Source organism: Alosa alosa, chromosome 13, assembly GCF_017589495.1.
Source record: "Alosa alosa isolate M-15738 ecotype Scorff River chromosome 13, AALO_Geno_1.1, whole genome shotgun sequence".
Lineage (NCBI taxonomy): Eukaryota > Metazoa > Chordata > Actinopteri > Clupeiformes > Clupeidae > Alosa > Alosa alosa.
Window position 1 is genome coordinate 15716248 of NC_063201.1, and position 11070 is coordinate 15727317.

Below are 11070 nucleotides of genomic sequence, written 5' to 3' on the forward strand. Positions count from 1 at the left end.
CAGCACCTTCCAGGCATTATTGAGGACTCTGATCTACAAATTCATGTCACCTGAACGTCTCCCAAAACAACATTGTTGCGCTCAGTGGCCATACAGACGGAACAAGCTGATGACATCAACAACTCAGCTAAACCAAAACACTCTGTGCAGGCTGAAACAGAGATATGCCCAACCCCCCACTGTGGGGCCCTCTGGTAACCACCCGCTAGCCTCCACTGAAATGCAGACCTTGGAGAAACATAAACAACCAGCTCAACAATGCCCAGCCATGTCCACTGGACAAGATAAGATGGGTGCTGCTAAAATGACTCAAAGTCAATCACTGGCGTCAAATTCCCTGGAATCTCAGCAAACAAATGGATGTAATGAGCATGAGGAGATAGCACCTACCAAAGCTGCTGGGAGGCTATCAGAAAGGAAGGGTCATGTTGTAAGGGACTGTTCGTTATTTATTTAAGGGGCCACCGGAGGAGTTTTGGGAGCGCTAGTCAAAAAAGACGTGACCCTCCCTCGCCAGCAAGATTTTTTTCTATGACCCTCCAAAGTGATTGAGAAAAAACGCATGACCCTCCCCAACAATTTATTGATGCCTTCTGTAGGCTACTGTTTCAATTAGGGAGCTTCCATGCTACCACTCCTTCCTTGAAATGCCTTGAAAAGGCTGTCGTTTGCACAATTTCACAAATAATCACTGGGACCGAAACATAGGCTACCTGTCAACTTTTGCCGGGTTTATCACGTATTTGAACTTTTTTTCCCGCTGTCTTAGGAGGAGCTGCAGGGCCGTCGCGAACTTGACAGGAGTGAGGCCCTTTTCACTTACGTGCATGAAATCATGCGATAGCCTAGGCCAGTGGTTTTCAAAGTGGGGGCCGCGAGAGGGTGCCAGGGGGGCCTCAGCAAGTTGGAGGGAAAAATAAAAGCAACAAATAAATACATTTGAAAAATGTAAAATATACCTATTACTATGAGGGTTGTTATACAATGCCATTATAATAATGTGACGCATATCTGAACATTATACTGTATTTACTGGGAATAATAGTAGTGATAGCTCTCATATAGCAGAAAGCCCCAAATACAATTTTTATGCACTATATGCTACATCGCAAAGTGTTTGTGGCTAAAATAATTTTTAGGATTAGCTTAATGTATTTTTACATTTGCCGTAGTATTGTCGATGGGTTTAATAAGGGGGTCCTTGGCCAGATGCTAGTGGTATTTGGGGGGCCTTGTCTTGGAAAAGTTTGGGAACCCCTGGCCTAGGCTACTACACGTAGCTTAGGCCTACCTGTCAGTGCATTTTAATAGCAGGCTAATAGGCTACACCAGCTTGTCTAAGAGGAGGAATTGTATAGCCTATAACATTAGCTGAGTCACATAGGCTATTTGGCCATAATCCGTTTATCATAGACTAGCCTACATCACAAAACCAAACTAGTGTAACAAAGCACTTTAACAGGGGGAATTAATTGGACATGAATCATTGTGCTGAACGCTATAAGTCAATGAGCAATTTTCTTGCTTAGGGACCGTTCGGTATTTATGGAATGGACCACTGGAGGAAAATAGGGGAGGGTCATGTCTTTTTATTCTTTGTTGAGTGGAGGGTCACCCATTTTTTTTATTCTAGGAGGGAGGGTCACCCAACTTTTGTATTCATGAAAACAGCAATATTTGGGCCGTCGCCCATGGCCTCGCGTCTGATGGGCCTCGCACCTGGCCAAAGAGGACACTAAGCATTCATTCTTCATTAACGCCTATTGTAGCCTAAGCAAAAAGCTTAACGTGGCTTAATGTCCTAAAACAACAATCAGTGATCACCAAATTTCTCTCATTTACATGGATTTCTATGCAACGTCACGAAAACATGCGTGCAACCAAGAGGCAGAAAGCACCATAGAACAGCATAAAGCAATGCAAAAGGGAAAAATAATAAAATGAGTTTTTGTGCTGAAAACTGCACCAATTCAAAATCACGATGGTTAGAGAATGTTAAATATGTTCAACATCCCTAACGGCATGACGGCGGTTAACGGAATGCATGTCTTCGCCAAAAATGACAAAATACGATGTTATATTAATAATGCAAATGAACGGCAAACTTTGAAATATAATCTGAAATGCGATGTTATTATCATTGAGACAACAGGGGTATACAATAAAATCCGATTAGTTTACAGTAATTTCCCCCATTCATTCTCTATGGCGAGTCTTAACAATACACGTGAAATACTGTTTTTGTCCACTGGTTGTTTTGGCGCTGTTTCGCGTTTGCCATCGAAAACCGAATTAAATGTAGGCCTACCTGCAAACAATGTAAGAGGCCTATGCTGACTGCATCAGTGCTAAAAGTATTCTTAAAGGTTTATCAATTAATTGTTAAAGAAGCCCTATGCAGGTCTGGTTATTTCTTCGCTGTTTCTGGGTTTTCGCCTGATATGGGCTCAAGATTTTTCACCTATTATATAGCTCCCCCTGCAGCTTCGGTAGCAAGTGACTGCTACGCGAAACCCCCACTAGCTGAGCGAGCTAGCCATCAATAAACCAAGCTAAACACATAGGGCTCACAATAAAACGGTCGAGCAAACACATTGTTGAAGAGACTATCAAATCACAAAAACAAAGTTCACCCAAGGGTAGGCTACTTACAATTTCAACAGCAACAAAGCCATGTCGGAGTCCGTTTTGCAGTCTTCTTAGAAACTACAATCTGACTGCATTTTCGAGTATTTCCACCGAGTTACATCCGGATGTGTTTCGACCGCCACCAGAAAGTTGCATATTCGGTTTTTCCGCGGAGAAGCACTAGGGGAGATCGGGCACCCACCAAACGACCCAAAAAGTGTTGTAGAACCATCAGAGCGACTCTCAACCATAAGTCATTTTTGCTAAAATTGTTGCATAGGGCCTCTTTAATAACCATGGGCGGATTATGAACTTTCGGGCCCCTGGGCCCAGGTGTATTAAGGGCCCCCAACTTATTGTCTTATATGTGGGAGGGAGGGGGGTATTGGGGGTCCTCCCCCAGAACATTTTTAATTTGTTTGATGTGATTTCCTGTATTCTGGTGCATTTTGGGGAGGGCCAATACTAAATTCAATCAGATTCATAGTCTACATCCTGATTTGTTGATATTGAGGCAATGATTCCATGCAAAGGCTTGGGCATCAGGGCCCCATGACCCCTTGGGCCCCTGGGCCTGGTAGGCCTGTGCAGTAATCCATCCCTGTTAATAACTAACTAACTTCTATTTAAGTCATATTTATGGGACTTTCTGGGATAATTATTTCTATTTTTTTATTCAAAACAAAAAAACAAAGTTTAGGCTACGTAGCCTAGGCATACCTGTCGGTGCATTTTAATAGCAGGCTAATAGGCACCAGCTTGTCTAAGAGGGGGAATTGTATAGCCCAGTGGTCCCCAAACTTTTTCTTCCGAGGGCCAGCTCACTATGCCTGGCTCTAAGAGAGGCATGATGAGGCTATCGCATGATTTCATGCACGTAAGTGAAAAGGGCCTCGCACCTGTCAAGTTTGCGACGGCCCTGCAGCTCCTAGGAAAAAAAGTTCAAATACGTGATAAACCTGGAAAAAGTTGACAGGTAGCCTATGTTTCGGTCCCAGTGATTATTTGTGAAATTGTTGAAACTGTTGTGTGCGTGTGTCAAGGTAAAGCCTAGGCCTACTGTGCGCATATACTGCGCAAAAGCGCCACTCGCGCCTAGGCTATTTAATTTTATTATACGGCTCTTCACAATGCTAGTAGAACGCTCCATTGACTTGAATGGGATTTCCCAAAGTAATTACCGCTGCAAACATATAATTACCGCTGTCAATGGCAACGGGTTTTGTGCTTCTGATACGTCTTTCATATCACTACGCAAGGACTGGAACTTCATTCAAACGTGAAAGCAGACGGTTGATCAGCTGTGTTCTAAAGAATGTTTGATTCAAGTTCAGCAGCGTGTGTTGTTGCGAACTATTTGTTTCTCAGCAAATGCCATGATGAACGGTAACAAATAGGCTAGGTTATGTAGGCTAAAGTGATATCGTGGGGAGTTTATTATTTTGTTTCGGCAAGTAGCCGGATAATAAGCGGGATAATGTATAGAACGCCGGTCATTACTGTGAAAACTAGATGTACCGCATAGCGGTACAAAATATGACAGCCGCTCAGTCCTGGTCCCTGGTCACCAGACCAAGCGCAATCTTTTAAGAAATCAAAAAATAAATAGCGGGCAGATCAGGCTGGGTTCACCCACCCTAGTCCATAGGCGCCCGATATTGTTTAATTTTCCGATTGAGATATCCACGCTCTGGCTATTCTAGCCTAAATGCAAAAATGCATCAGGGAGTTATGACAAAACTGTAACTAACAAACTAGATCCTAATAGAAAGTTGTTAGCTTCCCTAAGCTACAGCTAGGCCTATAAGGTAGGCCTATTTACAACATAAATTGTCAATAGGCTATGCTGGCGACACAAATAAAATCTCCTTTGGAAACCAATGGCTTACGCCTTACAGTATCAAGCGGACTTAAACTGCCATATCGTGCGAAAAGTTGTAATAAAATTCACGCAGCTCCATGAGGAAAGCGCAAATGAACTAGCCACTTCTAAATGGGACCCACTACACAGCTTAAGGTGTGTTTCTAAAGCAGCCATAATGAAATGAAGGTGTCATTGTTTGGATACTTCACACACGCGTGCTTTTTAATCTCACAGACTACAACTACCAAGCTGGAATCAAAGCACATCGATTCCCCTCTCACACTTCAAACAAATAAACAGGCGTCTCAGTCTCACGCATGTATAGGCAAAACTGTATCAGACCGGTGTAACGTTGGTAAATCTTCCATTGCACAGAATGATTTTTGTAGCACATGCAACAAATGACGGTCGAAAGATACAATTACAGTGCTGCTATCAATTTGCTTGGTATAACCGCATTTATAGTTTTCTACAAATGCAATCAAATTGGCCTCCATCACTCAACCAACGCTAACGGTAACATTATTGTACCTAGGTCCTTATTGGTATTTTAAGATTAACGTACCTGCAGTAAAAACCAAGCATGTCCGATAAACATTCTCAGAGATCTTCCTATCCTTATTAGACGTTCTCTGCGGTAAACTACAGTCCTTGTAGGAAGCGTCCATTGTTTTTCCAACCCACTTTTAACTTCCAACAAAATTACGTCTCACTGCAACGATGCGCCATCTAGTGGACAAACGACTATTTATCGCCAATACTGGAAATGCAGCCATGATGATGAATACTTGCCTTTCTTTTAATCCTACTGAATTTGTAATTATGTATCGGCCGTTCTAATACCGATAGTATGTGCGTACCTGTGTGTGTGTGCATGTGTATATGTGTGCACCGCCATCTACAGGCCAATGAGTGTACAGTCACTAAATGTACAAAACTTAAGGTTACTCACGTAACTCACGTAACCCCGGTTCTCTGATAGCATGAGTGAGGTATCTCACTATGGGGACACGCCCCCTCGCGAGTTCCCCAGAAGCCATTATTTCATTACGCCAGCCACCATTGGCTGGACGACTGACGTATGCGACGTGGAGGAGGTAATTCTCGCCGGGGTTACGTGAGTAACCTTAAGTTCTCTTTCAAGCATTCATTCGGTATCTCACTATGGGATATCGTGACTCCTGGATTGCCAGACAAGCTTGCGATCCCCAACAACATCAGTGCGCCCCCGGCGTCCCAGTGCCTAACACTGAATGTGCCAAAGTCGGGGCAGTGACATCAAGTCTGTAAAATCTGACAAACGTTGTCGGGTTTGCCCAACACGCTGCCAAGCATACATCCTCTATGGGGAAGCCCTGAAATAAAGCCCATGATGTCGACATTCCTCGAGTGGAATGGGCTCAGAAACCCGACTGGGGTTGTAACCCCTAGTCGATATAGGCCAGGGCAATAGCCGCCACAATCCATTGTGATAGACGCTGCTTAGTGAGCGGTCTACCCAGATGTGACTTTGCACAAGACACAAACAGCTGTTCCGCTTTTTCTTAACTCCGCTGTTTGTCCACACACAACCCTGACCGGACAGAGCGCATTCAGCCGCTCCTGGTCCGAGGGCGAAAAGATGGGTTAAATAATAGTTCAATCAGCCGACCACGACAGTGACGGGTTGAAAACCTTCGAATGAACTGGGTTGGGTTTTAATACAACCCTCGAGTCACCCGGGAAAAATTGCATACAGGCTGTATTCACAGATAGGGCATGAATATAAACTACGCCGTTTAGCAGTAGCCAAAGCCACCAACAAAGCCGTCTTGAGTGAGAGCACTTTAAGATCCAACTGTTGTAATGGCTCGAAGGGAGGGCGAGACAGAACATCCAAAACCATCGGCAGATCCCATGAAGGGGCCAGTGGTTTAGAAACCGGGCGGAGGCGTCGAGCCCCTTTCATAAATTGACGTATGAGAGGGTGCTGGCCCGCTGTTTTGTCCCCAAAGCCTACATGGCAGGCCGAGATGGCAGCCAGGTAAACTTTGACAGTGGAGAAGGACTTGTTTTTATCCAGTAAGTCTTGCAGAAACGTGGGATAACGTCTACAGAGCACTGGAAGGCTATCGTCCCTGTTTTAATACACCAGTCATTAAATACACGCCATTTGCTATCATACAACGTCCTAGTTGATGACGCCCTAGCGCTCTGAATGGTCGCTATGACATTGCAGGGCAGTCCTGCAGCTGTCAGATTCAGCCTTTCACGGGCCAGACCCAGAGGGCCAGGCGCTCTGGATGAGGGTGAAATATTTCCCGTTAAGCTTGGGACAGCAGGTCCCCTGCGGGGCAGCGGCCACGGTGGGGAGTGGAGTAACAGGATTATTTCTGCTAGCCAGGGTTTCCCTGGCCAGTGCGGGGCTACGAGAATGAGTGCGAGGCTCTGTTCCCGCACCCTGGCGAGCGTTGGAGTGATCAGTTGCAACGGAGGGAAGGCATAGAGCAGGACTGGTGTGCCAAAGCATCTATCCCTAACAGGGCTTTCTGATCGCGCAGGGAGAAAAACATCGGACATTGCGCATTCTCCTCTGAGGCCCGAATAAGTCCACTTTAAACCGAATCGACCGTTCGAACCAGATTTGAGCCACCACATGGCTGTGGAGTTTCCAGTCTCCGTGGCGGGGTTGCCCCCTGGATAATAAATCTGCACCCAAATTCAATACACCGGCGACGTGTGTGGCTTTCAACGACAGGAGCCGTGTGCTGCTCCATGAGATCAGTCTGTGTGCCAATGTGTGCATATGACGAGACCTCAGTCTCTTCTTGTGTCTTATGCTTGTTGACATAAGCCACCACAGTGGTGTTGTCTGTTCTGACCAAGACATGATGCCCTCTCAGGATGGGCAGAAAATGTCTGAGTGCGAGCCAAACCGCCATCAGTTCTAGACGGTTTATGTGCAAAGATTGCATGTGTGAGTCCCACACCCCGTTTATCGACCTGTCCTCGTGAGTAGCTCCCCAGCCGCTCAGCGAGGCATCCGTCGTCACTACTTTCCTGTGTAGGACAGCACCCATCGTAGTTCCCTCTGTGAGGAAGAGTGGGCGTTTCCAGGGCCTTAGCGCTGCGCAGCAGGCTGATGAGATTGCGACAAGGTGATGGCAGTGACGCGAGGGATTCAATCCCAGCGACGCCACCCATCGCTGAACAGCCCTCATGTATAAACGGCCGAGGGGAACGACCACCAAGGCTGACGCCATGAGGCCCAGGAGTCTGAGGCAGACCCTGAATTTCACAGTAGCCCCCTGCGGGCGCTGAGGCATCGCGCGAACGCTTTGACTTCGTTCGCTGACGAGGCGCTCTGAATGAGACGGAGTTTAGAGACAGCCCTATAAAGGTGGTGATCTGACACGGGCGCAGCACGCTTTTCTCCCAGTTTATTCTGAAGCCTAGTAACAACAGGTGCTCCGTTAGGAGAGCCGTGTGCTGCTGCGCTTCCTGGTATGAGTGCGCGGCCACCAGCCAGTCGTCGATAACAGTAGCCCGACGGAAACCTTTTTCCCGGAGCGGCGCGATAGCCGCTTCGGTGACCTTGACGAAGACTATGGGGCTGAGCGCAAGGCCAAATGGGAGGGCAAGCCACTCGTAGGCCACACCTCGAAAGGCAAACCTGAGGAACTTTCTGTGGGGCGGATAGATCGGGAATAGCGGAACGCGATCGGTCAGATCCACTGAGGTGAACCAATCGCCCGGGCGCACGAAGCGCATTAATGCGTCGTTGGTTAGCATCCTGAACCTGTACTTTCTTAGGTATCTGTTCAGTGCACGCAGGTCCAATATCGGGCGCAAGCCCCCCCCTTTCTTTGGGACCAGAAAATACCTCGAGTAAAAACCGTGACGGCTTTGCTCGAAGGGGACTACCCTGATCGCTTGTTTGTTTAACAGGGAAATTATTTCCCCCTGTAGAACACGGGCAGATTCCCCTGTAGCGTGGGATTGTACAATCCCATTGAACGGGGGTGGGGTTGTAGCGAACTGTAGGCGGTAGCCTTTCGCTATAATCTTTATTATCCAGTCTGACTTCACGTGCATCCGCCAGTACTGGATGCGCTCGGTCAGTGGCGAAATGACGCCATCTAGTGGCGCTAACTGGCGCGACCGAGCTGGCGTGGGCTGCAACGCTAGCGTGCTTATGTTGCCCATCGTCCCCGGTGGAGCTTTGGCTCCTCCTGGTTGCGTTATTAGGGAGTGATTGCACGCCATTGCCACTGAACATGGCTCGTGACTTTTTGTGAGAGCTTTTTTGTTCATTTGACAATTTTTTGCATTCTTTTGACGGATACGCCCTCGGCCCTCGGCCTGGCTGCGCACCGAAACATTTATTTTTGAAGGGGGGCACTGGTGTGTGCTTGTGAGACTCTGTTGGGGCTCGAACTGGCACTCCAGGTCTCTTCTCCGCTTCAGTGGGCTGTGAACTGTGAGCGCCTCTGTGGCCTCTGCACGCCTCTTGGGGGGCAGTGAACATGCCTCTTTGAACAGGCCCAGGAACGGGGCCGGTGTGAGTCGAGGAGGGGGGAGCGTCTGGCTGGACCCGCCCCCCCTCGCCTGCAAGGCGCGTACTAGGCGCGCTTCTTCTTCCTCGCTCCCTGCGCGGGTGGGGGGTTTTGCTGACCTCCCTGTGTCGCGTTAGGGTTAAAGGGCTTTTTAACCCAGGCACCTTTGAGCTCGGGGGTCTTACCAAGGCGGTACATCTCGGTATCCGGTACTGCGGCGGGCGTGCCGCTGCCTCGGAAAACGTCTGTCTGGGTGCTTTGGGAGCGGGGGCTTGTGCCTTTCTGGGGAGGCACAGCTGCAGCGCTTCACCGTCCCGTTTCTTTTCCTCACACCGCTTTTGCATAGTGGCCACGGCTGGTCCAAAGAGGCCTTTGGGGTCCACGGGCACATCTAGCAGCTGGGTCTTCTCCTTGTGGGAGAGGCTGGAGAGGTTGAGCCAGCGAGCTCTCTCTTGAGAGACCATGAGGGCCATAGCCCGTGCTACTGTCCAACTTGATCTAACTGTATACTGTGTAGCCTACATAATCTGATTTTAACATGTACAGATATGCAGGCTATATTTAACATTTAACTTTTTTTTTCTATTTGGTCTGTTATGAAATCATGTATTGACCCCATTTAAGCACAGCTCAGTTTTAAGAAACTTGAATACATGCATGCTTAGCATTTTGTGAAAAGAAATCATTAAGGCTACATTGACAAACTCTTAACCGTGAGCTGCCTGTATATTCTCTGATTCTAATAATTACAGATATCTAGGCGATGTAAGCACAGCTCAGTTTTAAGAAATGCTTAAAGCCGAAAGACCATGTTGAATTTTGCTACAATTTATTATCAAAACCGGATTACTCTGGAACAGCTAACTATACACGGGAATGCATTACACCTTTGTGTTCGGTAAGGTCTGCTGTGTATTCTGATATATGGTTTGTCGTGTTGCGTAAAGTGTGTAGGCCTACGATATTCCACCGAGACGAATGGATGTGGAGATGGGCGCAGAGAATAATTATTAAATCTCTTGAAGTTATTTTTCTCGCAAACTGTTTATCCAGAAAATAGTGGCTAGCTAGCACTGTTTAAAAGCTGAGAAAAGGCTCTATCATGTGACACATGTGTGATGAGTAGCCTACTTCTAGAGGAGTTCAACAGAGAAGAATGGGTGAATTTGGACGCACTTCATATGCCTTGTAGTGAAGTGAAGCTGAAGCGCTGCGCAGGAGACTGCGGCTTACTGGTAGTTATTATATGTAGGCCTAACTTCAAATCAGCGCGTTTTATCCTTATAGGCTAATGCACATTACAAGATCTGTACGAGATGATCCGCAGTCCTGAAGTGAGAAATGATTTAACTCTTTGTGTAGCGCATCTGAGCACTTTTTCCTCATTTCCACCTGAATATTGGTGGGGACATTTCAGTCGTAATTTGACATTGGTGTGGACACGTCCTTCGGTCCCCACGCAAATCTACGCCCCTGCTAAATACATTGCACTGCTGTTTTGGTTGTCCCAACCTTTTAGATGATAGGCAAGGACTTTTAACACCCGCACCAACCCGACTCGTCATGACGTGCCTTAGCACTATGGTTTCCATGCACACCATATTCCGGTTTTATTCGGAATAATGCCAATATTCAGATTACACATGAGTCAATAAATATAGGCTAGTTGTCACACCAAGTTTTTGTTTTATTGTTGTAGGCTAATATTGAATGATTTCACAAATAAAGCCGTGAAAATTTTTACGCACAGTGCGTACAGGATTACGCCTGCCGGCGCCACTGGATGCAACAACTAATGTAAGAGGCCTAAATGGGATAATTTCTGACATTACTATATGATGCATTATTTCTGATATTATGATGCATTATTTATGTTGTGAAAGACAATGTGAAAGAAATCAATAAATTACACATGCACGCACACATTTATCATTTAAGATAATTGGGAGCAAGTTTCACTTTCGCTATTGCGAGGAAAATATGATACAGTGTGGAAAATGAAGAAACGTTCCCTTTGAATATCGGCTCCAGAAAATAATGGGG

The 11070-nt window shown here is 46.6% G+C and overlaps 1 pseudogene; it reads right to left on the reverse strand.

The window, feature by feature from the left end:
• Positions 1–6642: 6642 nt before the first annotated feature.
• On the reverse strand, positions 6643–9500 carry LOC125305781 (annotated as a pseudogene).
• Between the last annotated feature and the right edge of the window lie 1570 nt (positions 9501–11070).